Raw genomic sequence first — 27,672 nt, 5'->3', positions numbered from 1 at the left:
CCTCCTAATGGGGGTCCCATTAGGGTACTTAAAGGTAAAGGTACCCCTGACCGTTAGGTCTAGTCATGGACGACTCTGGGGTTGCAGCGCTCATCTTGCTCTACAGGCTGAGGGAGCCGGCGTTTGTAAGCAGACAACTTCCGGGTCATGTGGCCAGCATGACTAAGCCGCTTCTGGTAAACCAGAGCAGTGCACGGAAACGCCATTTACCTTCCCACCAGAGCTGTACCTATTTATCTACTTGCACTTTGACGTGCTTCGTGCTTTCAATCAGCTAGGTTGGCAGGAGCTGGGACTGAGCAATGGGAGCTCACCCCATAGTGGGGATTCAAACCGCCGACCTTCAAATAGGCAAGCCCAAGAGGCTCAGGGTTTAGACCACAGTGCCACCCGTGTCCATTTATTAGGGTACTTACTTTGGTCCTAGGGACATGGGTGGTGCTGTGGGTTAAACCACAGAGCCTAGGACTTGCCGATCAGAAGGTTGGTGGTTTAAATCCCCGGGACGGGGTGATGCTGGCCACATGACCGGAAGCTGTACGCCAGCTCCCTCGGCCAATAAAGCGAGATGAGTGCTGCAACCCCAGAGTCAGCCATGACTGGACCTAATGGTCAGGGGTTTCCCCCCCAAAAAAAACTTTGGTCCTAAGGGGATTCCTACTAAAAAAATTCCTTCCATGTTCTTTTCACAGGTCAAAACTATACATGTTTACACAGAAGTTCCATTGGACTTGCTTCCAGGTGTAATTGGCCCATAACTACAGCAGCAGATATGTTCTATGCTTATGAGAACATTTTATTCTTTTACCAGTTATGCTGTTTCAAATGTGCCTTTTATATTTGACTTCACTTAGTAATGCTTTCTTTTCAAATGTTTAAGATAATTTTTTTTTGTTATCTTTGCTCTGCTAAACATGCATTCTGCAGTTGACCTCCTCTGTAGAGTTTTTTAAAAAATGTTTAGGATAATATTTTAGTTTCCTGTTAATTATGCTTGAATGAATGTTAATTGTATTTAAATGTATTCTTTATATTCGACTTTCTTCCGTAAGGTTTTATTCTGGATTGTTTTATTTGTTGTTTTAATGTAGGTTGTAAAGTGCTTTAAGATTTCCCTCCCTTAAAAATATAAAGCAATATAGAAATGAAAATAACAATAATAACAATAATAACATCTCAAAACATGTGTGCTGTGTTTATTACTTTTGCTGCGATTCTTCGCATTTTTTGAGTTCTTAAAGGGGAAACTACAAAAAAATACTGCAATATAATTACTTTCAAACAACGGTTCTCCATCAGACAAAGCCTAGCCACAACCATAACCGAATATGGCCAATTTAAAGCAAAAAAAAAACACAATATGGATTTGGCAGGCCAGGGGGACAGGGACAGACAGACTCCCAAAACCTTTCCAGATTGAATCCCATCTGAAAATAGCAACCATCACATACCAGCAAATTCAGTTTGTCCGACTAAAATAGCTCTGGCACTCTTGAGCAACAACCCCCCCATAAAGTGATATGAAAATGCACTGGAAAATGCGGGACAATGGATGCTTGACACTTCAGTATTTACGTATCCTCCCCACAATAGGAAGGCTATTAGAATAATCTGTCCTGTTTTATGCTAATAGACTTTGACATATCTCCGTTCAGAATTCAGGCTGTATGGTGTGGGAGAAAAGGGACAGTTTTAGTTCTGTTTGCTTGCTTGCATACACATTACATACTTTCCTGCATGCACTATGCAAATAGAATTGAAGCACACCCACTAGGGAGTAAGTCCCATTAAACACAACATGCATTCTGTGGTTTTTGTAGATGCTAATAGTGAAACATTTCCAGGCAGCAAGAAGAGAGAGAAATCATCTTGGCCCAGCTGTAATTTCTTTAATCAGTCTTGTTTCACTCCTTTGAGTAGGCAACCTTGCTTCAAGTCTGTTTTTAAACCACCTGAGCCTCATCATTCTTTGTCTACTTGCTTATATGCGCCACAGTTTCTGAAAGGTTTTTGCCAAGGATAAGGGGACACGAATCTTGTTAGAGAATGTTTTGAAACCCATCCAGCGGGGACGACTATAAATCTTCAAACCATTTCTGACCATATGTCACAACTCCTAAAGGCAAATGAAGGCTCTGACAGCTTTTAAATAATATTTAGTAATGGTAGCTGTTAAAATGTTCACCCTTTCTACAGCCACATCTCAGAAGGGGACTGTTCCTTCAGTCTGTTCCTCACATATGTAGAACCATGTTAACTGGATGTAAAATGCTGAAACTAATAAAAGAGCTGTAGGTGGAATGAATTTTCAGTACTTTGGCTCCTGCTATTCATACATTTTCCAGATAGATGCTTTATCTATTACTCAAGATTTTGGATTCCAGTCCAGATTTTGGACTCTATTCCAAACAGCTAATGACTTTATTTAAGGGTGAGTGGGAATCATATGCACTTGAAAGATGGAAGTTTTGATTCAAAATATGTCTGGCTTAGGGAGCTGTGTTAAATATTAATCACACACACACATATCATCCCCTCTCCCTGCTTGGGACACTCAGCTTTCAATGCACTCTCAGGACACTCCACAGAAACATGCACACATACCAGTAAAACAGTGTGCGCAGAATATAGTTGATAATGCATACTCTTCTATAAGCCAACGATGAAAAGAAAGGTCTACCCAGTAAGAGGTGTAGCCTGGGGAGAGTGCAGAGTTCCAGACATGGAGATCTGAGGTTTCCCACCCCAGTTTAAAAATACCGCAGAAGAAGCAGTCAGAAAATCCCAGCCTGCCAAGCTCTTGCATACGTACTTTCCAATGCAATGCATCTAACATCATGACGGAAATTACACCAGATACTGGAACTGCTTCAGAAAACTACTCAGGCTCCTTAAGGGCGTTTTCTCCCATTGATGTAAACGGAATTTGGCTGAGCTGCACCAGCTGTCAATAAGGCACTCTTTGCCTTCCAATCATTTCATTCATCTCTCATCAGAATTAAGACAACCCAGTCCAAACCCTAACTCATTCCAGAGCATTGTGTTGTTTTGGCAAAAACTGATGTTGCTAGTGGGGTGGGGGTCCCAGATGACAGTAACATTTTTTTTTTTATTAGTTCAAATATAAAGCAATTTAATTGAAAGCAAATGTCACTAAGAGTGAACAGTTTCAAACCACTGCAATTGGAAAGGAAAGAAAAATAAGAGAAACTGAACTCATCAATGCACTTCTGTGGCCTGATGCCCACAAGAGTCTTTGTAAGAGGGATGGAGGAGAGAAATTCCTAATCATACTTATAGGAAATGTTGGAAAGACATCTGCAACTGGAGCTTTGTTTTAAGGGATGGTCAAGAACCATGGACATGTTGTTTCTGAGTACAGTGGTACCTCGGGTTAAGTACTTAATTCGTTCCGAAGGTCCGTTCTTAACCTGGAACTGTTCTTAACCTGAAGCACCACTTTAGCTAATGGTGCTGCTGCCGCGCTGCCGGAACACGATTTCTGTTCTCAACCTGAAGCAAAGTTCTTAACCCGAGGTACTATTTCTGGGTTAGCAGAGTCTGTAACCTGAAGCGTATGTAACCTGAGGTACCACTGTACACACAGCCTTTGAAAGCAGCAGGTTGGCTCTATTTCTACTAGTTTCCCATATTAGTTTCCTTGTTGTGCATGCGTCTGGTGAAAACACCAAGGAAGAAGAACGAGTGCCCATGATTGAGGGGCCCTGGGGTGTGCTGAAGTCACCTGTGCATGCTGCTGAGGGTGCTGATGTGTCGTGCAGATACCCCATGGTTTGTGCGTGTGACCTGAGTAAAGGAAAGGTAAAGGACCCCTGGATGGTTGAGTCTAACCAAAGGTGACTATGGGGTTGCGGCACTCATCTCTCTTTCAGGCCAAGGGAGACGGCGTTTGTCCCCAGACAGCTTTCTGGGTCATGTGACCAGCATGACTAAACCGCTTCTGGCACACTGTGATGGAAACCAGAGCACATGGAAATACCATTTACCTTCCTGCAGCAGCGGTACCTATTTATCTACTTGCACTGGTGTGCTTTTGAACTGCTAGGTTGGCAGGAGCTGGGACAGAGCAACGGGAGCTCACCCCATCACATGGGTTTGAACCACTGACCTTCTGATCAGCAAGCTCAAGAGGCTGAGTGGTTTAGACCACAGTGTCATCCATGTCCCACTGTGATGCGAGTACGGGATGCCCCATGGCATGCACAGCTGCTGTGGAACTTGGGGTGGGGCGGCTCTTTCATCAGAAATATTGGAGGCCCTGGCTACTTCAGATCAGATTTAATTTCTGTATTCCTCAAATTTCATTTTGCATTGGGGGTGAATGGGGAGGTTGTAGTGTGACCCCATCCATTAAAGTAGCCTTTCTCAACCTGTGGGTCCCCAGATGTTGTTGAACTACAACTCCCAACACCCCAACTAGCAAGGCCAGAGCTCAGGGGTGATGGGAGTTGTAGTCCAACAACATCTGGGGACCCACAGGTTGAGAACCGCTGCATTAAAGATTTAATTATTTATTTTATTTCTCACATAATTTAAAATCTTTATTTCATTTTGTGTGAAAACCACGGCAGGGAGCAATTGTTATTAATGTTACTTTTCAGGATGCAACATGCCATGCTACTCTTACCTACCGTACCTCAGTAATGACACAGACTTAAACCTTCCTTCAAGCCTTCATCCTGTCCATTTCCAGATTTTGCTAGTTTCTTTTGGCTGATATCACTTAATTATGAATAGGGAAGCTTTTAGCTGCAGAGAATCAGATATGTCTGGTTATGAATGATTAAGGGCACATGGGATTATTGCTGGCACATTAACTGTCTAGCATGAAAAAGAGACATAGCATTTACTAAGGAAGCAGCTGTGTCTATGTGTAAACCCTAAGTGGGAGGCCCTGTGGTTCTTCAGATGTTGTTGGAGTCCAACGTCAATCATCTCCAGAAAAAAATGGCCAATGATAAGAGTTGATGGGAGTTGAAGTCCAACAAGAGCTGGAGAGTCACAGGTTCCCCGCCCCGGAGAAGTAAATCTTTGACAAGTGATTCTCACTTGCTTTCAGTTACAAGAGTGCCATTGCATGAACTTTGGGCTGTTGTTGTTGTTGTTTAGTCATTTGGTCATGTCTGACTGTTCGTGACCCCATGGACCACAGCACGCTAGGCACTCCTGTCTTCCATTGCCTCCCGCAGTTTGGTCAAACTCATGCTGGTAGCTTTGAGAACACTGTCCAACCATCTCGTCCTCTGTCGTCCCCTTCTCCTTGTGCCCTCAATCTTTCCCAACATCAGGGTCTTTTCCAGGGAGTCTTCTCTTCTCATGAGGTGGCCAAAGTACTGGAGCCTCAGCTTCAGGATCTGTCCTTCAAGTGAGCACTCAGGGCTGATTTCCTTCAGAATGGAGAGGTTTGATCTTCTTGCAGTCCATGGGACTCTCAAGAGTCTCCTCCAGCACCATAATTCAAAAGCATCAATTCTTCGGCGATCAGCCTTCTTTATGGTCCACCTCTCACTTCCATACATCACTACTGGGAAAACCACAGCTTTAACTATACGGACCTTTGTCGGCAAAGGTGTTGTCTCTGCTTTTGCCTAACGCATCCAATTATCTGTGGAGCCTACAGACATAACAGTGCCAAATTTGGGAGGAAACAATTCTGTCCTGTACCTTTCTCTCCAAGTTTCCACATGGAACTATGGTCTCATGCTAATGAACTCTGTTGAAATTCAGAGAAGAGGAGGGGCTGGGGTCAACAAGTCAGCTGAGCACAGAAACATCAGTAGAGGGCCAGAGAGCATATGATATTGGCTGTCAAATTAAGAAGGTCAAGGGCTTTTTTTCTAGCTGGAACTCGCCAGAGCTCAGTTCTGGCACCTCTCAGGTGGACACCATTGCGGTTATACGAGAACAAGGGAAGGTGTTCATTATGAGTTCTGCCGCCTCGTTTTCTAGAAAAATAGCATTGACAAGGTCCTTTATCTGTTCGCATAAGCTGTCCCTTTGTGCTATATCACAAAGAAATCTACCGTATCCCTCTGCTTCCGTGACTCCCAAACTGGTCCTTTGTTACAAGTTGAAAAAGCAACCTCTTTTATTTTAATTCTAGATTTTTCTGGACTCGCAATTCCCATCACCCCAATGTATTGGACCATGCTGACGTGGAGATGGTATGAGTCAGAATCCATCAACATCTGGAAGGCCACCTCATCCTCATTTAATTGATTTTTTAAAAAAAAAAATTATGCAAGAATTAGGCTGAATGAAGCCGGATGTTGAAACAATCGAACAAAGCTTCTTTCTGCTGTTCCATTCATTACCTTGCTGCATCATTCCATGTAATAGAAATGAGAACAACAACATAAAATAATCACCTTATCTGTACCCGGGGAAGATTCTTGAAGCTACCATAACAAAAGAAAAAATGTAAAACTAGTCATGGTCCCTTTATGCAAAGATCCTCGGCATCTTCTTGAAAGCAAAGTTTCAGCACGGTAAAGCGATGGTGTGATGAATATTGGAAAAGGTCAGTCCTAATTAGCTGTGTACTCTTAATGCATTTTACAGAGAAACAGCTGGCAGATGACACACTGATTTCTTTCTAAAGGACATCACTGAAAGAGCCTCCAGTTAGGATTCTGCAAGAGCCCATCTTAAGCAAGGTAAACAGCATTTGCTCGGATCTGTTACACTAAAATACTCAATAGTCTCAGGGAGCGCCTAATATGCTCAGAGCCAGCTTACCTTTGGAAATTTGTCTAATGACCAGTTTAAAGAAAGGTAACCTTCTTGCTAAATCTTAAACACCCCTGGTCATAAAATTAAGTGGATTTTACCGCCGCCTATGCTTTGCCTATATTTTAAAAGGATAATTGCATCTCGCCCACCCATCTTCTTTTTACTGTGTCTATAGAATGCTATGGTTTCAATCCAATACATTACGGTCCATTGGTTTCAGTGGGACTTGCAAATGCATAACAAGGTGCAAGCTTTATGCCTTGGTACGCCAAGAGATTTACAGTCCCTCCCTCACCTTCAAATCAGCCCTGTGAAGGAGATTATGATTAAGCCAGTTTTACAGATGAGAGACAGAAGCTAAGAAACAGTAAATTGCTAACATCACACACAATCTATCTGCCATTTTAATCCAGGCCCCTTAAATCTTTTGCCCGAGGCTTATAATGGTCTGAAATGATTATTATATGATGAACACCCACTATTTGTACTTTCCGGAAACAACAGAAGGCATTTTTTGTTTCAACAAGTTTTTCCAGCTAGAAAATATATGGTCTTTGCCTTTGGGTGTTCATTTGCTTTCATGCCTATCTTCGGTTGTTTTTATTTCATGATTGTAAAATGACCCAAGACTTATGTGAAAGGCAATTCATAAATTAATAAAATGTTGTTGTTGTTATTGTTGTTTCCTTTATATAACCCTGTAACAGGTGTTCTGGGTGGCTGGTTCCCCTTTGTGGAATGCCTTCCCTGGCGAGAGACATCTGTCTCTTTTATTCTTAACATTCAGGAGAAATTTAAAAACCTGTTTGTATGCTTCTCCCTGTGTACAGTTTTCTCTCCACAGATTGACCACTGCTGAACCAGCTAAGCTTCAACAAGACAGCTTTATCATATACCCTCAGGACCTGGGACCATACTGAGTGTGTGGACATGCATGAATAAATCCCCTCCAACATTTATGCAATGAAAAGAAGGACACATCCTATTCCATCCTCTCCTATCTTTCTCTGATGAAAAGAGGGACATCCTTCAAGAGGAACAGTCTGGGATCAAATCAGAAACCAGAATGGACTTTCCCTGTGAAATCGGGACACTTGCAAGTGTCTGGTGTGTGTAGGTGCCTGATGTTTTTAGAGATTATATTTCATTTATGATTTTCTTGTGCCTTGTGTTCTCTCTCTCTCTCTCTCTCTCTCTCTCTCTCTCCCCCCCCACCCACCCAATGACATGTTTCATAACTGCTCTTTAGGAACAGAAATTATGTCTCCTTTTGGCCACACTGCATGATCTAGATTCAAACCGTGGGACCTAATTCACAACTGCAAAATCACCTTAGAACTGTTACACCACTTTGGCCCTGTCAATTTTGAAATGCACCCTCAGAGGTGTTGGCCATGTGTCACTGTGGCCCTTGGCTCCAAAAAGGTTAGCCTCCCCACTGTTATTTATTTATCTGTTCAGTATATTTATGTAGCATTTTTTTTCTCCAACGAGCTCAAGGTGTACCACCGTAAAGGTAGGTTAGGATGAGAGGCAGTGACTAACCCCAAGGTCGCCCCAGTGAGATTAATGGCTGAGTGAGGATTGAGACCCTGGTCTTCTAGGTCATAGCACCACAAGTGTTTATTTTCTAAGATAAAGGGGAGAAAATCAGTGTGTGCACCAGTCTGATGTGCTTGGTAGCCACCCAATTACTTCAACTGAAAACCAGGGAAATGCATCATTTATTTAAAAAAAAATTAAAATAATTTTCTAAGTTATATGTCTTTGCTTCTCAATTTGTATTGTGTTGTTTTATGCACTGTGACTTGCTGTTATTTTCCTTGATTATAGTTTAGATATTATTTATTGTAATTTTTAAGGGTGAATTTCTGTTTAATTATTATTTCCTCATACAGTGGTACCTTGGTTCTCAAACTCCTTGGTTCTCAAACGTCAAAAACCCAGAAGTAAGTGTTCTGGTTTTTGAACGTTATTCAGAAGCCAAACGGCTGATGCGGCTGTTGGCCATTGTTTCTGGGGCGCCTGCACCCATCAGAAACTGAGCCTTGGTTTTCGAACATTTCAGAAGTCAAACGGACTTCCGGAATGGATTAAGTTTGGCACTTTTATTTTTGCTATTTATTTTGCATTTTTGTTTTTGAGGCTTTTTCAGTTCATTTGTTTTTGTGACTGCATGGAACCCAGTTCAGCTACAGATTGATTGATTGATTGTGTGACTGCGGAAATGGCTAAAAGCCCCCCATCCAAACAATGACTATCATCAGTGCAGGTAAGAAAAAAGTAATAATTTTAATTGATATCTACAATACTATCTTATTTATTTTATAGTATAGTACATTGATTATTGCTTTCATTTTATGGCAGAAAAATGGAAACCTCTTTCTTTCTGTTAAGGCATAGCACAACCAGAAATACATTTCCAAGCCTGAAGCCAACTTGCACAAACCATCAACTGCTGCCTCCAAGACGTGGGAGGGCCCATAAACCTGTCCCCAACCGATATTTGTAGACACCATGCTCCAGTGAAATCAAATTATTTGACAGCCCAGCGTATCCAATCAGTTGTGTAATGGTCTCTATATACTAAACAGATACCAAAGCATGTCAATAAAGTGGGATCAAATACAACAGGCAAAGCTTTGCTGGCTCTTCTGAAATCACAGTCCTCAAAGTTTTCAATTGTAAAAGTCATTGTTTTGTTGTCTCTTCCCCACTGCAGCAGCCAGATCTTCCACCGCTCCATTTTGCTCTGCGTGAGTGAGAAAAACTACTTACTGAAACTATTTTGAGTTTCGTGCCTTGCAATAAAATGAAGAGAGACAAAGGGACTAGCCACTGGGTTGCCTTGTGAGATATATACACACCGGAATAATTAATTTCTTTACTGTATGTTTTCAGGAGAGTGTCTAGTCATTTAATGTATCTCAATTTTTCCAAATGGTTCGATCAAGAAACTTATATAGCTCGGTCGGTAAAGCACGAGACTCAATCTCAGGGTTGTGGGTTGGAGCCCCACGTTGGGCAAAGGATTCCCTTTCAACTCTACAATTCTATTCACTGCCAATAATAAAGGGCATCTACTTATTAACAGATGTCTGTAGGGTTCCACGGCAGATATGCAGGGATTCTCTTAAGCTAGATAGATAATTTATTATGGTCAAAGACCAGCTCGCATAACACAATAAAAATAGCATTCATAAAGATAAAATATACAATCAGAGCAGATTACAGCAATAGCTCATGAGTTAAAATTGAACTATATACATACACCCATACAACTGAGATTTGGGCTACCATAAAAATTGACCCTGAGGCACCCTCAAAAGGTGACTTCGGCATTTCCCTAGTAAGCTATTTTATTCCAGAGGATGATCTGTGCCTACAAATCTGGGCACAGAATCTGGCTACCAGCCAGGTTGTCTTGTGATCTTTGCCTAAGAGGAGAGAATTTAGTTTAGACTTGTCTGAAAGACCAGCGAGCCTCTTCAGCAAAGGATCAATGGTGTCCCTACGAATCTCAACATAAAAAGGACATCTAAAAAATATATGTTCGGGGCTTCCTATTTCCCCTAATGGGCAGGCGCAAAGTCTCTGTGCGTACGGAACTCTTTTATAAGAGCCTTCCAGAACCGGTGAGAGCAAGGCCGAGCTTCTAGCAAGAGTGAAAGCCCTTCTTGCGTTAAGCTAGAAAATTTGAACATCGCTGGCTCATTTGATGGGAGGAAAACAACGAAGCAGCATTCAGAGAATAGGAATCATCAGCAGTGCATTTGGAAATGTGCACTGCAGCCAGTGCTATTTTTCTAGAAAAAGAGGTGTCAGAATCCACCATAAACACCTCACTCGTTCTCTTGTAATGGCAATGGCACCCACCTGAGAGGTGCCGGAACTGAGTTTCAGTTGAAAAAAAAGCCCCGACTGCAGCTATGCTCTTTCTTAGCATAGTTTGTAGCCTAATAACGAGAGGCCATTTGAACAGGTGATCCTTAAGATTCTTAGGCTTTAGTGATTCTGGAACTTGAATGAATCAGATGGAGCTATTTATCCAGCAGCTAATTTGATTTTACAGAGGGTACAGCAAAGGGAGACAAGTCAGAAAATAGCTGATTTCAAAAAAAAGGAAGGTTTTTGTGCTGAATCATATGGTACAAGCTGAATGTTGACTTGCCCTAAAAAATACAAATGAAATATTCAAATGACACTTTGATATACTCTATAAAGTGCCTCCCCTGTGACTGCAACACCCTATATCTGTTGCGCGTTCTTCAGGCTTTGTCACTTAGAACATTCTCTTGTTTACTTTCAGCTACAGTCTCATAAGTAAAAGAAGGTTGATTCCAGACAAATAATCAAGCTAGGTTGCAAATATCAGAATATATCCTATATACAGCGCATAAGAGAAACTTAGTGCATAATAGTGTATAACTAGGAAACATGAAATTGACCACACACACACACAAAATGTCCAATCTAAAAATCAATGCAAATAAAGCCACATCCTGGATACGTAAGGAACACCACATTATCAATGATGAACAGACACTGAGCCTAATTTCCCAAAAGTATCCTTCCCTTGTTATTGGTCTACAAAAATGTGTAAACTTCACATCTTAATTGTAAGGTATTTACCACAATTTACAGCTTGAAGAGCCGATGTGTATTCACTTGCCAGAATTTTTGCTACTGTCCCAGACTGATAAATGACCAAAAACTAACATCTTTTCTTTTTTGGATTTATCTGTTATTTTATTTATGATTTTCAGTTTTATACATTTCAATAATTTTATAATCATTCCTTCCTCCTCTTTCTGTAGTTTCTTAGATTTATTTTTAATCTCTTCTGCATATGCAAATTAACTTAATTTGCTCATTTATTCACCTACTTTAAATATATACTCTAATAAAACTGCAGGTTATTACAATAATCCTGCCAATGTTCTTATCTGTGTACAAGCTATTTGTAAATATTGAACAAACCATTTCCATTCATTTATAAAAAGTTTGCTATCTTGATCAAGGTATCAGCTAACATTTTCTGTTGTCCACCAAGGAAAGACTCACACTGGCCTTCATCATCAACCTTTTATTCGACCGTCAGTCAGAAAAAAGTACATTTGTCAGTACACAGTTAAAAGCTCCTGGAAGATTTTAGAACTTAGCCAACACTAAAATGGGCTAAACAGATAGCCCCATATCAATACAGTCAATTATAGTCTTGCGGAGCTTAAAAGCTAAAAAAAGAAATTTGGCCACCAAGGAAGGTATAGCTCTAGTGACGTTATTCAGCAAGTGTAAAACCTGGTTTTCTCCGGATAGGAAGCTAGATTGACATAGGAGTGGGTCTATAAAGTTTTGTCTAAGCTCTGTGTAAGAAGGGCAAGTCAAGAGGATGTGTTCGGTGGACTCAACCACACCCGTGGCACAATGACAGGTTCTCTGGGCGTATGGTACTCCCCTGTACCTTCCCCACAATATCGCAGAGTCAAGGACATTTAATCTAGCCACTGTAAGAAGTCTACGGTATTCCACATAGTGAATTTCTGCAAGGTAGGGGGCTGGTATGGTCCGATAAATCTGGTCCCCTAGGAACATCCCTGGTTTTACCTGGGCTATGTCCTCTTGTCTGGCAATGTCACTCAGTCTCCAGGAGATCACAGCTCTAGCTTGATTGTACGTCATAGACTCAAAGTAAAGGTGAGACAATCCCCAGGATTGAACCTCGTTAGTGACCTCCCTTTCCCACGATGATTGGAAATCGTCCCTCAATATCAAGGGGGCAATACCCACTGGTTTAAAACAAGACTCACACTAGCAAATACTGAACCACCTCTATACATCTCTGGATTAGTGTTAGTGTTAGGCAGTCAATGGAAGGTGTGAAAAAAGGGCATGAATGCGTTTTCTACTCAGGTCTGCTTATGCTGAATGATGCTGCACTTTATGTCTGCTATTTAGAGCAGACCAAGATCAATGAAAATGCAACATCATGAAAGGGTGTGTGGCAAAAATAGATGTTGAGAAAAAAATGACAAAGAATAGAAGCTGAATGCAATAACAGAGATAAAGGAATCCCACACTTATTTTTGTCTGCTTCTCTTTGAAATAAAAGATATTGGTCTGGAGAATAAAGGTCACAATTAAGATTTAAGGCAGAGTTAAAATCTCAGGATTTTCTTCACTGGGCAAGCAATTAACACCTCCCGTTTCAGCTACCTAAAGGGCAGTAGAAGACTCTTACTTGTTTTCATCGTAGGGAAAAAAGTCAACACCTAGACAACCATAAGACATTAATTTCATCCTGTTTCTGGAATGGGGGAAAATGTAGAAAACCATTTAATTTAGGCATGGTTTAACTCTCCAGAGTGCTAAACGACTCTGTTTTGTCTAACATAATGCAATCACCAGTAGCAATGAATAAATTAATGGATATATAGGGGTTAGCACTATTTGCAAGCAATTCCCAGTCATTTAGATGAATGCAACAAATCTGCAAACATACGACAGTTAAGTCACAATACAGAAAATAGGAATTTGTTTACTAAAAAATATGGTTGCCACTAGAAATTGGTCAACTTGCTGTATTTCTTTTTAAATTGACAACACAGTAATACCAGCTTTATTAATGAGCACTAAATTTATGAATGAGCTTCATGTTTTTAGCTATGACTGTAATTTGCAGTGCCTGAAAAACTTTCCCTTAGGTCTCTTGCAGAATTCATTACGTTTATAAGAACATACAAAAAGCCGCAGTGACTAAATAGGTGCCTACAGCAGGAGTGGATGAGGGCAAATCTCCTCCTGCTGTCACCCAGAAACTGATATTTTGATGCCTCTGATTCTACAGTTAGTATGTTACCAACATTTTCTCACTTTCAATAATTTCAGCAACAGTGTACAGGTAGTATGTGAGGAGAGAGCCACTCAGTGCTGCAATGAGAGGCCAGGTTCCGGTCATGTTCCACTTTCTGTGTACATTTGGACCCATATGCACATGGAGCTGTGGGCTATTGCAACTATAATGAATATGAATATACAGTAGTTTATGCAATATTTCACAATAAAGGAAACATTGGTGCAGCTATGCTAGCATGGCCCAGATCAAGTGAGACACCTGTCAGGGACTAGGCAGAGGAGGAATGGTGGAGACCGCCTTCCCAGCCTGACCCTTCCAGAGAAGAAGGAGACCGTTCAGAATTACAACAGGGGTTTGAGGGAGGTCACAGCTCAGAGGCAGATGAGCTGGGAAAGTTGGGAAATAATGGGAGAGAAGGAGGAGGGAGAGGAAGCACCAAGGAGGCAACAGCTGACAGACACAGTGTCTTTAGAAAGCATTCCAGACCCCACCTCTCCCAGAACCCGGCAAGCCTTGAAAGTAGGAAAGCAAAGACCTCAAAAGCAGAGGGGACGTAGCAGCACCCATAGATATGACAAATGAGGAAATGGGAGATATGGGGGTGGAGATTCACTTGGAACAACACCCATTATCCAAGAGGCTGGATACTATAGCCTCCCTCTGTAAATACTGAATAAAAAGCAGACGGTAAAAAACATTTCCTTTTCTTTGTATGTTCCTGGACAACTGGCCATGGGAGATGCTGGCAGCCACCTGAGAGAACCACAGGATACACTAGGAGTCCACGAAACAAATAGGCCACAGCTGAGAGCAAGTTGCATACAAATGACTACGTGCAGAGATACAAAGAGACTGAAGTAACCAGGCAATGTATCCTGCAAAGGTGGATGACCAGTTATTGTTCCCCCGCCCTGCCCTGCCCAAGAGTTATCAATGTGAGGGATTACTGAACCCTCTAGAGAATTTTCTGACAGTTGACAAACCAAAGGAATATAATAAATGCATCCAATGTGCTCCATGGCTGTACCATTTCAGTTAGTTGAATATGAGTCAAATTGAAAACAAGCTAGTCATGATTTCAATGGGAACAGTGCAATCTTTTTTGGGGGGGCGCTTTACAATAATATTTATTGGTGCCAGTGGCGTAGCGTGGGGGGTGCAGGGGGGGCGGCCGCACCGGGCGCAACACCTGGGGGTTAGGGTTAGGGGGCGCAAATCCATGGGTTAGGGGCGCAAATCCACGGGTTAGGGGGCACAAATTACTTGCCTTGCCCCGGGTGCTGACAACCCACGCTACGCCACTGATTGGTGCAAATGCATGCCACTCAGAATCAGAGCTTCTGGAAAAACCACTTGTTCTTGCCTGTCTTGTATCTCTCCTCAAATTCACTTTGGCCTCTCGCCGGGCTTTATGTCTAAAGACACCCTTGTTGACAACAGTCTTGTCAAGGGGAATATCAACAGAGTACCTGGTAGGCATCATGTCATTGTAATTGGAGACCTTCACAAAGGACTTGGAATGTTTGGCGATCTTCTTCTTGCCCATGCTGACCATCACCTTGCATGGGTAGCAATCAAAGCCAGCCACCAGAGCGTGGCTGTAGGGGCAGTCAGAGGTGCCATCATCAATATTCTTAACAATAACAACTTTGTGTCCAGAGCAATGCCCAGCCAGGATGAGGCGACTTTCCCTGGTCTCACAAACTTGCCCATCTTGGAGTTGCAGCGGCGATGGCACCCACACCAGAAGAGGAAAGAGAGCTCGCTCGGAATCTTGTACATGTCCACTCAAAAATAAATCCCACTGAGCTCGATGAGACTTACTCCAAAGTAAACGTCTCTGGGATTGCAGCCTACATGCAATTTACACAGCATTTTAAAAGCAGTGCTATTATTCTAGAAAAAGAGGTGCCGGAACTCACCATGAACACCTCGCTTGTTTTCTTATAATGGCAATGGCGTCTCCCTGGGAGGTGCTGGAACTGAATTCTGCTGAGTTCTGGATAAAAAAGCCCTGATTGTAACCATGTCTATTGAGAAATACGCCCTACTGGGTCTAATGGGGTTTACTTTCAGGTAAGTGGGTTAGGATTCCAGCCATAGTCTAAAATCAAACCAATTTTTTTTTAAAAAAAAACTAGCTTCATTGCCCACGACCTATCTTATGAGATGTATTGTCTATGCTGTCCTCTCTTAGTGCTCTTGAAGCCTTTGAGAACTCAAGGCAATGAAAAGAGAAAGAGCTCCTTCCTGCTTAAATCAGTCTTGAGCTTGACATGAATGAAACAGTTCATTTGAGTACCATTTTAGCCAACGTGCTTGAGGAAGAAAATAGAACATGACACAGTCCTTACAGTTCAAGAGCCCCTGTGGCTCCAGGGTATCAACAGACTTTGACCAAAGGATGCTACTGTTACTTTGGGACCATTGAAGTCAAGCCTTTGAAGGCCCATGAAATATTAGCTAGAATTATAGACATGAAAATACAAACAGTAAGTACCAGTTTCACTTGCTTTTCTTTCGTGTTCAGTAAGCAGTAGCACTTTGAGGTATATTTTCAAGGCCCTCGATACAGTACTTACTTGCCACAATGCAATCACCTTAGACCTTTCTGCCTTTGGGCAAAAGTAGACACAAAGTCTGTTGCATAAATCAAATTAATGTGTGTGGTTCTTTGTTTTTTATTATTACTATGTAAATAGCCACTAGGGGCAAGCAGCATCAGGATTGGGCCAAGGAAGGATAATATTTTAACAACAACAAAGCCTTGAGCTGCCATTTGCATTTTAAAAAAACAACACCACAAAAACATGCATGTTAATAGGATTCGCAAAATTAATGTCACATCTAGTTTGGATCTCGCTTGCCTTTGTGCCAATGTGCTCATGATTGATAGGAAAGGAGGAGCAAAGAGAAAGATGTGGCCTGGAGCAATGTTGATGTGCCACAGACAGGATGTGAGCAGCATGCTGGAGGGACTAATGGTGTTTGTCCTCTAATGGCATAAATTTGTGGTGTGCTTCTGTTTACCAATGTGGCATGTCAGCATAGTTCAGCATGGTCTCCATGGTTCTTCCAGTCCCCGTGCTGTAGATTTTGAGAACAATAAAGAGAACAATAAAGAACAATAAAGAAACCAAGTTAAATTGAAATAGACAGATTTGTCCATCCTTATTCAAACTGAGGCAAAATAGAGGAGAGAACAAGATCTTAGAATCATTGTAGAGCTGGAAGGGAGCCAGTGTGGTGTAGTGGTTAAGAGCGGTAGTCTCGTAACCCGGTGAACCGGGCTCGCTTCCCCACTCCTCCACATGCAGCTGGTGGGTGACCTTGGGCTAGTCACACTTCTCTGAAGTCTCTCAGCCCCACTCACCTCACAGGGTGTTTGTTGTGGGGGAGGAAGGGAAAGGAGAATGTTAGCCGCTTTGAGACTCCTTCGGGTAGTGATAAAGCGGAATATCAAATCCAAACTACTACTACTACTACTATTCTTCTTCTTCTTCTTCTTCTTCTTCTTCTTCTTCTTCTTCTTCTTCTTCTTCTTCTTCTGTGGATCATCAAGGCCAGACCCCTGTAAAGCAGGAATATGCAGCTGTCCCATATGGGGATCAAGCCTGTGACCTTGGCATGATTGGCACCATGCTCTAACCAACTGAGCTTATCCAACTGAGATAATTGGCTAAATTGATCTACAGGAGATAGAGGAAAGGTGGGCCATAGAGAGGAGAAAGAAACTCTAGGAGCTCAAGTCACGCAAAGCCTCAAAAGGTGAAAAAGTCAGAAGAAAATCAAGCGGCATCTCCAAGTAGCTAAAGTTTCCCCACTAAACATGCAGGGGGGGGGGGACCCAAAACTAAGAACTTGTCAAGAATGTATAACTTGCTGTTGAAATGGAATACTCAGGATGAAACAGTCAAATCTGCTATGATTAAATGGGCACAAGACGTTGGACATAATATTATGTTTGCTGACTGGGAACAGTTGTGGACCACAGGTATGAACTTTACGGCATGTAATGCCCTAAGAGAGAATATTATGAAAATGTTATACAGGTGGTACATGACCCCAGTCAAGCTTGCAAAAATCTATCATTTGCCCGATAACAAATGTTGGAAATGTAAAGAAACGGAAGGTACATTCTTTCACCTTTGGTGGACGTGCCCAAGGATTAAGGCCTTCTGGGAAATGATGTATAATGAATTGAAAAAGGTATTTAAGTATACCTTCTTGAAGAAACCAAAGGCCTTTCTCCTGGGCATGGTCGGCCAATTGGTGCTAAAGAAGGATAGAACTTTTTTCATGTATGCTACAACAGCTGCAAGAATTCTCATTGCAAAGTATTGGAAGACACAAGATCTACCCACTTTGGAGGAATGGCAGATGAAGGTGATAGACTATATGGAATTGGCAGAAATGACTGGCAGAATCCGGGACCAGGAAGAAGAGTCGGTGGAAGAAGATTGGAAGAAATTTAAAGATTACTTACAGAAATATTGTAAAATTAACGAATGTTAGAATGATGTTGGATAGAAATTAAGTGGTTTCTAGGTGTAATGCTTTAAGAGAATATGAAACAAAGGTTTATAAATGGGTAAAAGCTTAATGGTAAGGATTTGCTGAACTAATAAATTTAAGTGGAATACAAAAAAGGGAGGTATGAGGAGGTCCGGGGAAATAAGCTTTTGGAAAATAAGAAACGGAAAATTAATGTGTTTTTAACTGTTTTTATTTTGCATTGTTCTTTTTATTTTTCCATTTTTATTGTAATGTATGAAAAAATCTTAATAAATATCTTATTAAAAAAATAAACATGCGGGGGGGGGGGGGTGGAATCATAAACGCCTGAACATAAGAGATATAAGGGAACATAAGAAGATTCATTATACTGCTTAAGAGTATAAGAGCCAGTGTGGTGTAGTGGTTCAGAGCGGTAGACTCGTAATCTGGGGAACCGGGTTCGCGTCTCCGCTCCTCCACATGCAGCTGCTGAGTGACCTTGGGCCAGTCACACTTCTCTGAAGTCTCTCAGCCCCACTTACCTCACAGAGTGTTTGTTGTGGGGGAGGAAGGGAAAGGAGAATGTTAGCCGCTTTGAGACTCCTTAGGGTAGTGATGAAGTGGGATATCAAATCCAAACTCCTCCTCTTCTTAAGACCATTGGCCCATCTAATTCAGTATCGTCTAGTTTGACAGGCCACTGCTTTCCAGGATTTCAGACAGAAATTCTCTCCCAAACCTGCCTGGAGGTGCTGGGGATTGACCCTGAAACATTCTGTATACAAAGCAGAGGCTTTCCTACTGAATCATGTCCTTTTCCCAAGAAATATAGGGCTGAAACCACCCAAGGCAGCCTTGTGTGGTGTTTTGGCTTTTTAAAATGCAGAGCATTGTCCCTGCTCCCCACTTTCACCATTCCTCACAACAAAAAGTTTAACAAGGGTGACCTTCAAACTGTCAATGTTTTGCGGGAGGGATTCAGTTGCAAACTGGAAATTCAGGCTTCACGACTAAAGTGATTAGCCTGCTCTGGTGCAACGACAAAACAGAGTTTTTGTATCTAGGAAAGGAACAGGGGAAGTGAGCTAAAAAGCGCGGGATAAATGACTGGTTTGGGAAGATGTGCCACGTCCATGCAAGCAAATCAGGATTAATGTTCACTGTCATGTAACCTCCGTGCAAATGAACTGGAAAGAATGCTCAGTAAAGGGCAGGCATTGTATAACCCCTTGTATAACTCCCACATAAGCTTTTCACAAGCAAAACCATGATGGATGCTCAAGAAACAGTTTGTCAGGAGGGGCCCAAGAGAACCAGAACATTACTGGTAACCTGTGCTTTTTTTTCTGGGGGGACGCAGGGGTACGGATATCCCTAAACATTTTGTGAATCAAACTAAATTTTTTAGTTTTTTCTCTGGCACAGTGAATCGTCAGTTCTGTTGCTACCCCCGATGGCAGCCTCGTTTCCTGTCATGGTGTTTCCTGAGTCTCAGACGGAAGTGAGCATTTAATAGGAGTACCCCTAAACATTTTTTTAAAAGAAAAAAAAGCACTGCTGGTAACTGAGCTGTTCTGTGTTCATATTAGCCTTGGTGGTAAACAAGTATTGTGTGACAATCATAGACTTCTAGGTAAAGGTAAAGGGACCCCTGACCATTAAGTCCAGTCGTGACCGACTCTGGGGTTGTGGCACTCATCTCGCTTTATTGGCCAAGGGAGCCGGCATACAGCTTCTGGGTCATGTGGCCAGAATGACTAAGCCACTTCTGGCGAACCAGAGCAGCGCATGGAAACGCCGTTTACCTTCCCGCCGGAGCAGTACCTATTTATCTACTTACACTTTGATGTGCTTTCGAACTGCTAGGTTGGCAGGAGCAGGGACCGAGCAACAGGAGCTCACCCCGTCGCGGGGATTCAAACCGCCGACCTTCTGATCAGCAAGTCCTAGGCTCTGTGGTTTAACCCACAACGCCACCCACATCCCTTTCACCTAGAATAGAGCTTCCCAAATAGCCATTTCCACAGGCAGGAGCAGGGACCGAGCAACGGGAGTTCACCCCGTCACGGGGACTCGAACCGCCGACCTTCTGATCGGCAAGTCCTAGGCCCTGAGATTTAGACCATAGTGCCACCAGCTAATTTTTTTGTGATAAGCACAGTAGCCTACAACTTTGTTTATCTCCCTCTGTAGATCGCACACCCTTGTTATCAAATAGCATGGATGAAAAAGGCAAAAATATATTACACTGAAAATCAACGACATTGAGCTCGACAAGCAATATCCACGAGTGAATGAACCCTCATAAGCACCGCAAGAGATGGCCATGGATGAATCAACCTGTTTTTCTCCTCTTTATTACTCCTGGAGCTTGAACAATGAGTTTACCATTTCCCTTGTACTTCAAGATTAGCTAATAACAAATTTAAAGAGCGAAAAAGGGAGACAAATACTTTTAATTTGCTACTTCATTTTGTCTTAGCAAACATGCATTTTCTTCTATTTGTTGATCGTTGTTGCCAGGTGGCAAATTAACCACAAAATTTGTTTCTTACTTTTTTGATTCCTGTTGAAGGAATTGTGGGGAGAATTAAGCCTAAAACCACTTAGAGAGATGAAAAGGAAAAACTAAAATTCAACACTGAAGTCCAACTGATTTTCATGGGGTTGGGTAGGAAGTGAAGTGAAGCAAACACTCAGCTTTTCTGTTGAGGGTAATGGGACTAAAACACAGCAAATGTTTACTCAGAAGTAAATGCCATCAAATTCTATGAGGTTTCCTCCCAAGTAAATGTGGGAAAAAATGCAGCAATGCTTAACTTGTGACTCAAACTCCAAAAATACTGTGAAATTCCTAATGGGTCTACATATTTGGGATCTTACATAATATTTTGAGAACATAAGTGATCTTCTGAATCAACCCAGAAGACAATAAAGTCCAACATTCCCTCCAGTGCCTGACCAGAGCTCATAAACAGATGAGATTAGTCAAAGGCATGCTGGAACCAACATCCAGCCATCATGACTAGCAGACTTTAATTATAATCCATTAAATAATCTAATCCCTTTTAAAAGTCATCTGAAAGAGGCAGATTTGTTCAGATCCTTTGGCATGCAATGACAACCACTGCGACACATTCTGTCTTGGGTTATCCTTGAAGGTGGTTTGGAAACTGTGGTTGATACGAAGTGCCGCAGTTTGGCTCCTGGCAGGACTTAGAAGGCAGGTGTATATTCAACCAGTTTTGTGGCAATTTGTACTGACTGCCAATGTCCTTTAGGGTCCCATTTCAGATACTGTTATTAGCTTATAAAAGCTCTTTAACAGCCTGGAACCTGCATAGCTTAAAAAGTTCTTCTTCCCCTATGAACTCACCCATCCATTAAGGTCAAGGGAGAGACCCTGTTAAAGGTAATGGAGGAATAAGGAAAGTCTCAGATAGACTGAGCATTCATTGTGATTGCCATAAAATTGAAGTGCACAGATGACCACCTCTGTTACCTTTCTGGAAGTATTTTACAGTAAACACTGTTGCAAGCCATTCACAAATTAAGTTGATTACCACTAATCTTGTTTGTAGTTTTGGCCGCCTGGCTATGTGTGCAATCTTTTGCCACTGTCATCATCAGTTTTCATTGTGGAGTTTAATTGGGTTCAATGTTCAGTGTTGTAAACCACTCAAATCATTTGGAAGGGCAGAAAAGAAATTAAGTCTAGGATCAAAAGAGCTGCTGTGTGTGCCCAGTAGGATTTCTGCCTTGCTTTCTTTCAGTGGGAAGGCTTTTAGCATCATTATATATTTACAGTGGTACCTCAGGTTAAGTACTTAATTCGTTCTGGAAGTCCATACTTAACCTGAAACTGTTCTTAACCTGAAACACCACTTTAGCTAATGGGGCCTCCCCCTACCACCATGCCGCCGCCACACAATTTCTGTTCTAAACCTAAAGCAAAGTTCTTAACCTGAAGCACTATTTATGGGTTAGCGGAGTCTGTAACCTGAAGCGTATGTAACCTGAAGCATATGTAACCTGAGGTACCACTGTATCTATTGCATTTAGAACCTCCCTTCCTTCAAGGAGCTCAAAAAGGAATGCCGAAAATTCCATTCCAAGCAGAAACAGAAGCAGAAATTTGCATATTCGTTTGTGCTCAGGAATGGAAATTAGGTAATACAATTGGTATTCTCTATTTGTTTTTCCCTTCCTCAGTCTACAAATGATACATAACATTATTCTGAACTTTCCTTTGCATTGAAATTAATGCTGTGGAATTATGCTATGACAACATAATGGTTTGATTGTGTTGAATTCAGCTACAGCAAACCATGAGATGGATAGCATAGTTTAGAGTGGAAGCCAAACTGCAGCAGAATGAAAACAGTGTTGACCAAGACGAATGTGGGTCAGAACAGGCCTTGCTAACTTCATACACCCCTACCTCTAGGTGACATACCTGGCATCTCAGAATCACCTTGTCAAGAAGGTGAGTCTGACAGAGAGTAAATTGCCCAAGGTCACGCAATGCAAATACCGTATTTTTCGCACCATAGGATGCACCGGACAATGGGACGCACTTTGTTTTAGAGGGGGGAGAACAAGAAAAAAAATATCTCCCCCTCTCTGCCCAGCGCCCCTTCAGTGAAGCGGCAGGAGGTGCTGTACAGAGAGGGGGAGAACTTTCCCCCTCTTGTTTTCCCGCTCTAAAACAAGGTGCCACTCAAGGTGCGTTCAGGCGGCTACCTTGGAAGCCTGGAGAGTGAGAGGGGGGGTCGGTGTGCACTGACCCCTCTTGCTCTCCAGGCTTCAGGTTCCTTTCGACCTGCTCTTTGGGGCGGGGGAAGCCCACCACCAGCCCCAAAGAGCAGGTCAGGGAGCAGCGGAAAGGCGCAGCGGACAGGCTCCTGCCATGGCCGCGCGTCACCTCTCCAGCCGGGAGAGGGTTGCGGGGCTATGGCTTCTTTAGCCCCGCACGCGCTCTCCCGGCTGCAGAGGTGACACGGGGCTGTAGAGGCTCCTGCCATAGCCGCGTGTCACCTCTCCAGCCGGGAGAGGGTCACGGGGCTATGGCGTCTTCGCTCCATAGGACACACACACATTTCCCCTTCATTTTTGAAGGGGAAAAAGTGTGTCCTATTGAGCGAAATATACGGTGCATACAGTAAAAAATAGATGTGTTTTCAAGGACTGTGGTTGCATGAGAAGTGATGAGGCAGTGGTGGAGCAAGCCAATTGGGCAGCTGGGGCAGGGCCCAGGGTGGGGCGGGGCCAGCCAGGGCAGGATGCTCCATGGGGCCTCTGAGGAATCTGCCTGCCTCCTCCCACCCAGTCGCCCTATAGCTGAGGGGGAGGCGGTGGGTGGACCGTTTGGGCAGTGCAGAGCATGCATGCACCAAAGCCACCACGTCTCTCCCAGGAGACACACGTGGCTTGGGTGAACTGCGGTCCCCTCAGTGAGTGCTGCCCGGCATTTTGTCACCCCCCTCACTGGTGACACCTGGGGCAGACCGCCCCCCACAACACCCCCTTGCTCCGCTGCTGATGGTAGAAGATGGTTGGGTAGAGCGGTAACAACTAAGATAATGTATGCATTCCCTATATTGCCTATATGGTGTGGGCCGTAATGTTCTGAGGGCAATGAAACAATCGTTGAGACGGCTAGAGCGCCGGTGGCGGATAACTCATTCCGAATCTGACCGGACACAGGTTAGAGCTCAACGTCGAGCCTACCAAGTGGCGATAGCGACGGCGAAGAAGAATTTCTTCACCGCCTCTATTGCATCTGCAGAAAACAGCAGCAGGAGACTTTTTCAGGTGGTTCACAATTTAGCGGAACCACCTGCAACATCGGGGCCCAGTACGGGCCACATGTTCTCCTGCAATGATTTTGCAAAGTTTTTGCAGATAAAATCGCTCAGATTCGGGAAGAAGTAGACTCCACCGTGGGAGCAGGGCCGGGGCGGGAGAGTGCAAGAGTTCTGTCTGGTCAAGTTGAGTGGAATCAATTCCAATCTGTTACCTCCGAGGATGTGGACAGGCTGCTTGGACAAGTGAAACCAACCACCTGTCTCCTGGATCTTTGCCCATCCTGGCTATTAAAAGCAAGCCGGGAAGGGCTGGGCGATGGGCTTCGTGGGGTGGTGAATGCTTCCCTCCGTGAGGGAGCCTTCCCAGACCCGCTGAAAGAGGCGGTTATTAAACCGCTTCTTAAAAAACCATCTTTAGATGCGGCCACGATGGCCAACTATCGCCCAGTCTCAAATCTTCCATTCCTGGGCAAGGTGATTGAGCGAGCGGTTGCCGAACAACTCCAGGCACGCCTGGAAGAAGCGGACCATTTGGATTCCTTCCAGTCAGGATTCAGGCCTCATCACGGGACTGAAACTGCCTTGGTCGCACTGGTTGATGATCTCCGGCGGGCTAGGGACAAAGCTGAGAGCTGTTTCCTAGTTCTGCTGGATCTCTCAGCGGCGTTCGATACCATCGACCATAGCATCCTTCTGGACCGTCTTGAGGGGCTGGGAGCTGGGGGTACTGTCATACAGTGGTTCCGCTCCTTCCTCCTGGGCCGTGTTCAGAAAGTGGTGGTGGGGGATGAGTGTTCAGACCCCTGGGCTCTCACTTGTGGGGTGCCTCAGGGTTCTGTCCTCTCCCCCATGCTTTTCAACATCTACATGCGGCCGCTGGGAGAGATCATCAGGAGGTTTGGGCTGGGTGTTCATCAGTATGCGGATGATACCCAGCTCTACCTCTCTTTTAAATCAGAACCAGTGAAGGCGGTGAAGGTCCTGTGTGAGTGTCTGGAGGCGGTTGGAGGATGGATGGCGGCTAACAGATTGAGGTTGAATCCTGACAAGACAGAAGTACTGTTTTTGGGGGACAGGAGGCGGGCAGGTGTGGAGGATTCCCTGGTCCTGAATGGGGTAACTGTGCCCCTGAAGGACCAGGTGTGCAGCCTGGGAGTCATTTTGGACTCACAGCTGTCCATGGAGGCACAGGTCAAATCTGTGTCCAGGGCAGCTGTTTACCAGCTCCATCTGGTACGTAGGCTGAGACCCTATCTGCCTGCGGACTGTCTCGCCAGAGTGGTGCATGCTCTGGTTATCTCCCGCTTGGACTACTGCAATGCACTCTACGTGGGGCTACCTTTGAAGGTGACTCGGAAACTACAACTAATCCAGAATGCGGCAGCTAGACTGGTGACTGGGGGCGGCCGCCGAGACCATATAACACCGGTCTTGAAATACCTGCATTGGCTCCCAGTACGTTTCCGAGCACAATTCAAAGTGTTGGTGCTGACCTTTAAAGCCCTAAACGGCCTCGGTCCAGTATACCTGAAGGAGCGTCTCCACCCCCATCATTCTGCCCGGACGCTGAGGTCCAGCGCCGAGGGCCTTCTGGCGGTTCCCTCATTGCGAGAAGCAAAGCTACAGGGAACCAGGCAGAGGGCCTTCTCGGTAGTGGCGCCCGCCCTGTGGAACACCCTTCCAGCAGATGTCAAGGCGATAAACAACTACCTGACATTCAGGAGACATCTTAAGGCAGCCCTGTTCAGGGAAGTTTTTAACGTGTGGTATTTTATTGTATTTTTGGTTTTATGGAAGCCGCCCAGAGTGGCTGGGGAGGCCCAGCCAAATGGGCGGGGTATAAATAAATTATTATTATTATTATTATTATTATTATTATTATTATTATTATTATTATTATTCCTCTTCCTCCCTCTGCGCAACTGTGACCCAGCAAACCAGCAGAACTTACATGGGCAAAAAAGGGTGGTGTAAGTCAAATGCTATTTTCCCTCACTCAGGCTGGCTCAGCCAGCAGTAGCCTGACTCCTGAGTGGCATCTAGAACAGAGGTAAGTTACCTCACCATGAATTTCATGGACTCCCTATACTAGGATTGCACTGCCCATCAGATGTAACTCTACATGTGTGCTTAAAATAAATAAATGATGCATTCATGTTTTATTTAACTAATTGCTGTGGAACTTGTTTGTATTTGTATTGCATCTGCATTGCAAATGTATTTCACAAAGAATAAATGGTACTGGGGAAAGAAGGTAGCAGTTGGCTGGTTATTTTGTTAGTTGATTCTTTGACTGAGAATGTGAGAGTGGGGGACCTTCAGGCAGATACTGTAAGCACAGTCAAGCTACGGATTTATAATTTATGCACTGCTATGAAGGAGATTTGAAAACAAAAGGGACTAAACCCTCTCTCGGGAGAGAAACACATTGTATTCATATATAGATTCTCTCTCTCTCTCTCTCTCTCTCTCTCTCTCTCTCTCACACACACACACACACACACACACACACACACACATTGTTCAAGTGTTGCCAACCTGACAAGTAAAGATTTACATTCAAGTCTTGTGCAAGGAGTCTATTTTTTCACAAATAGCTAACAGAACTCCCTTCCAGCTAAGATCAAACTAGTTCCCTCCCTGTTGAAGATCTGGTGCCTAGTGAAGTCATTTTTATTTCAGCTATTTTTGATATTATATTTAGTTTTTAACTGATTTGATCTCTATTGTATTTGTTCAGCTCTCTGTCGCTGCTTAGAGACAACTGTAAATAAGCAGTATATAAATCACCAAACTACATATTGCACTTTACATGAAATATTCACCAAATGAACATGAAAAAAATCAAGAAACTTTAAGCACAATAAAATTAGCAAAATGTAGATAGCATCAACAGAATGTAAAAGCAAGCAAACATCACAGAATAAAATGTCTGGGTAGGCTAGCAGTCATTGAAAATAGCACAATGAAAGTACCTGCCTGATATTAATAGGCAGGGAATCCAGAGCATGGGTGCTGCCACAGTAAAATATTGATTCCTTGCAAGTGCAGAATGAACATTATATGGTATTTGTAAATGTGCGAGTTCTGCAGATTGAAGCAATTGAGTGGGCACATATGGGGTAAGTCAACAGGTCCCAAGCTTTAGATACGAACAGTATCACCTTGAATTTGGTCCAATAGCAGGATCATTATAAATTCCAATTACATTCTTGTAAGGACCTGCTGCTACTTACACATTAACACTTTCTAATATATATTAATTTCCCATTGAACGATCGAGCCAAGCAAGAGAGTTACTTCTTCCAGAAGGTATTACTTGCCACTTTGGCAGAGACGATCAATGCAGCCATTAACACAAGAGCATTACCTAGGCTTTTTCTGATAACAAGAACAAGTCGCATTTTATGAAGGGAGTATATTAATGTTGTCTTCATAGTCATTATCAGTTAATTCCTTGCAGAGTTCATATTGTGGATGTTTCACAAGCTTTCAACAGTCTGTTCTCTATGTGGTGTATAAGCTCTAGAGACTCCAGAGCTGCTTCTACTTTATAGCCCCCTCAGTTTGGTACTAATGATATCTATCCATCTTGTCTTCCGTCTCCCTAATCTCCTCTCACCTTCTGCTTCCTAGTGAAACAGCCTCCTTAGTAATTTCCTGACATTCCCCTTTCGAAACAGTTTGGTCCTCAGAGTATTGTTACAACTAAAAGCTGCATTGAAAGCAAGTAGCACTCCAATGGCATAGGGTAACATT

General features: G+C 43.2%; 1 protein-coding gene and 1 pseudogene across 3 annotated transcripts in view; both read right to left on the bottom strand.

Moving 5' to 3' along the window:
- The window catches only part of GPC6 (glypican 6), an 826,581-nt gene that overhangs the window by 654,080 nt on the left and 144,829 nt on the right, over positions 1 to 27,672 (bottom strand). The window lies entirely within an intron of this gene.
- LOC309530266 (large ribosomal subunit protein eL27 pseudogene) lies at positions 14,941 to 15,322 on the bottom strand (annotated as a pseudogene). The gene has a single exon. The product of its transcript is annotated as a large ribosomal subunit protein eL27 pseudogene (transcript).

The sequence above is a fragment of the Podarcis vaucheri genome (genome assembly GCF_965113315.1).
Source record: "Podarcis vaucheri genome assembly, chromosome: 4".
Lineage (NCBI taxonomy): Eukaryota > Metazoa > Chordata > Lepidosauria > Squamata > Lacertidae > Podarcis > Podarcis vaucheri.
Note: the sequence above shows the minus strand (reverse complement) of the source record. Positions and strands in the feature narration are given on the sequence as shown.